The following is a 3025-nucleotide window of genomic DNA, read 5'->3' as shown; positions in this document are numbered from 1 at the left end:
AATTCGATCTGGAAATTTCAGATGAAGATGCAGAGAAGATTACGACCGTAGGTGAAGTTGTAAATTACATACAATCTCATACCTAAGTCATCTAAAAGTCCCGTACCTCCTTTTTAGCAGGCGGGACTTCTCCTCATTTTTATCGCTTTTTTAAAGGTAATAGAATAATCTGCACTATAATAATGACGACAATATTGCACATGACGTCTATACGAGGTGAAAACGAGATGGCTAGATCGTGCGCGAAATTCTGTGTTCATTCAGGTCAAATAGCCAACTCGCGCAATTACGCATTTAGAGTATGTCTTTACCGAAAAGAGAAATTGCCGACAAGAAGCATGAATCTCCAGACTGTGGCAGCTGGCTGTGCACTTAGCCCATCTACACTTTCTTCAATGTGGACTATGTGAAGGTGCTCACTTCAGTCTATTATTGGCTATGTATGCATTGCCCTCCATCGCAGACGTGGATTTGTGCTGTGGTGATCAAAAGGACAAGGACGTGGGTGAAGAGAAGCACGAAGCCAGTATGCACGACCACCCCGTATGTCCAAAGTGTATAACGCTTGTAAATGAGCGTGGTGGAAATGTTGGAAGGTTTTGAAGGGAGCGTAGTGGTTAGTGCGAGGCGGCGTGCGTGGCGTATGTGGCTGTAGGTGTTCTGTGCAGTTGTGTTCATGGGTGTGTCTGATTTTGTGGTGGGAGCTATGTTTTTGTCGTCAGTGTGCCCGAGCGGTCTAAGGGGGTAGACTCAAGTTCTACTGTGTTCGCACTCGTGGGTTCAAATCCCACCGCTGACATACGTACTCCATTTCGTGTGGCCTCTCTCGCCACTGCTCTTGTCCTTGTTGCCGGGGTGGCGAATGTTTGTCAGTGTTTCTTCGCATTAGACACTCCCTTTTTTGCGTATGCTAGTCATTGGCTGCACCGTGTCGTCCCCCTAGCTGCACCACAGAAAGTCAGCGCGTGATAACCAAAAAACGTCGTGGAACAGAGGGCAAGGCTCAATAACAGGTAGTTCGAGCCGCGAAACGTGTTATCAGCTAAAGTGCTCTGATCCGATTCCATACGGTCCTCTTCTTGCACGTAGTCTGCAACTCTTTAAAAAGGGTGCTTCTATCAATAGCTACTCAGCCTGACCACACCGTGTTCTTTATTCGGATTAAGAGGCGGTAATGCTTTCGTCGCCAGTCCGATTGCCCAGTAGACATCACCGAAAGCATCAGATGTGGGATAAACGAGATGGCTAGATCGTGCGCGAAATTCTGTGTTCATTCAGGTCAAATAGCCAACTCGCGCAATTACGCATTTAGAGTATGTCTTTACCGAAAAGAGAAATTGCCGACAAGAAGCATGAATCTCCAGACTGTGGCAGCTGGCTGTGCACTTAGCCCATCTACACTTTCTTCAATGTGGACTATGTGAAGGTGCTCACTTCAGTCTATTATTGGCTATGTATGCATTGCCCTCCATCGCAGACGTGGATTTGTGCTGTGGTGATCAAAAGGACAAGGACGTGGGTGAAGAGAAGCACGAAGCCAGTATGCACGACCACCCCGTATGTCCGGAGTGTCTAACGCTTGTAAATGAGCGTGGTGGGACGGCTGAAAGGTTTTGAAGGGGGCGTAGTGGTTAGTGCGAGGCGGCGTGCGTGGCGTATGTGGCTGTAGGTGTTCTGTGCAGTTGTGTTCATGGGTGTGTCTGATTTTGTGGTGGGAGCTATGTTTTTGTCGTCAGTGTGCCCGAGCGGTCTAAGGGGGTAGACTCAAGTTCTACTGTGTTCGCACTCGTGGGTTCAAATCCCACCGCTGACATACGTACTCCATTTCGTGTGGCCTCTCTCGCCACTGCTCTTGTCCTTGTTGCCGGGGTGGCGAATGTTTGTCAGTGTTTCTTCGCATTAGACACTCCCTTTTTTGCGTATGCTAGTCATTGGCTGCACCGTGTCGTCCCCCTAGCTGCACCACAGAAAGTCAGCGCGTGATAAACAAATAACGTCGTGGAACAGAGGGCAAGGCTCAATAACAGGCAGTTCGAGCCGCGAATCGTGTTATCAGCTAAAGTGCTCTGATCCGATTCCATACGGTCCTCTTCTTGCACGTAGTCTGCAACTCTTTAAAAGGGTGCTTCTATCAATAGCTTCTCAGCCTGACCACACCGTGTTCTTTATTCGGATTAAGAGGCGGTAATGTTTTTGTCGCCAGTCCGATTGCCAGTAGACATCACCGAAAGCAGCAGATGTGGGATAAAAAAGATGGCTAGATCATGCGCGAAATTCTGTGTTGGGTCAGGTCAGAGCCAACTCGCACAATTACGCCATAGGCGTATGTCTTTACCGAAAAGAGAAATTGCCGACAAGAAGCATGAATCTCCAGACTGTGGCAGCTGGCTGTGCACTTAGACCATCTACACTTTCTTCAATGTGGACTATGTGAAGGTGCTCACTTCAGTCTATTATTGGCTATGTATGCGTTGCCCTCCATCGCAGACGTGGATTTGTGCTGTGGTGATCAAAAGGACAAGGACGTGGGTGAAGAGAAGCACGAAGCCAGTATGCACGACCACCCCGTATGTCCGGAGTGTCTAACGCTTGTAAATGAGCGTGGTGGGACGGCTGAAAGGTTTTGAAGGGGGCGTAGTGGTTAGTGCGAGGCGGCGTGCGTGGCGTATGTGGCTGTAGGTGTTCTGTGCAGTTGTGTTCATGGGTGTGTCTGATTTTGTGGTGGGAGCTATGTTTTTGTCGTCAGTGTACCCGAGCGGTCTAAGGGGGTAGACTCAAGTTTTACTGTGTTCGCACTGCGTGGTTTCAAATCCCACCGCTGACATACGTACTCCATTTCGTGTGGCCTCTCTCGCCACTGCTCTTGTCCTTGTTGCCGGGGTGGCGAATGTTTGTCAGTGTTTCTTCGCATTAGACACTCCCTTTTTTGCGTATGCTAGTCATTGGCTGCACCGTGTCGTCCCCCTAGCTGCACCACAGAAAGTCAGCGCGTGATAAACAAAAAACGTCGTGGAACAGAGGGCAA

At 49.0% G+C, this 3025-nt stretch overlaps 1 non-coding gene across 1 annotated transcript; it reads left to right on the top strand.

Moving 5' to 3' along the window:
• The first annotated feature begins 2741 nt into the window (after nucleotides 1-2741).
• On the top strand, nucleotides 2742-2824 carry PITG_30517. Its single transcript has one exon. It is a non-coding gene; the product is annotated as a tRNA-Leu (tRNA).
• Nucleotides 2825-3025: the final 201 nt, after the last annotated feature.

The sequence above is a fragment of the Phytophthora infestans genome, genomic scaffold, assembly GCF_000142945.1.
Source record: "Phytophthora infestans T30-4 supercont1.133 genomic scaffold, whole genome shotgun sequence".
Taxonomy (NCBI): Eukaryota; Oomycota; class Peronosporomycetes; order Peronosporales; family Peronosporaceae; genus Phytophthora; species Phytophthora infestans.
Note: the sequence above shows the minus strand (reverse complement) of the source record. Positions and strands in the feature narration are given on the sequence as shown.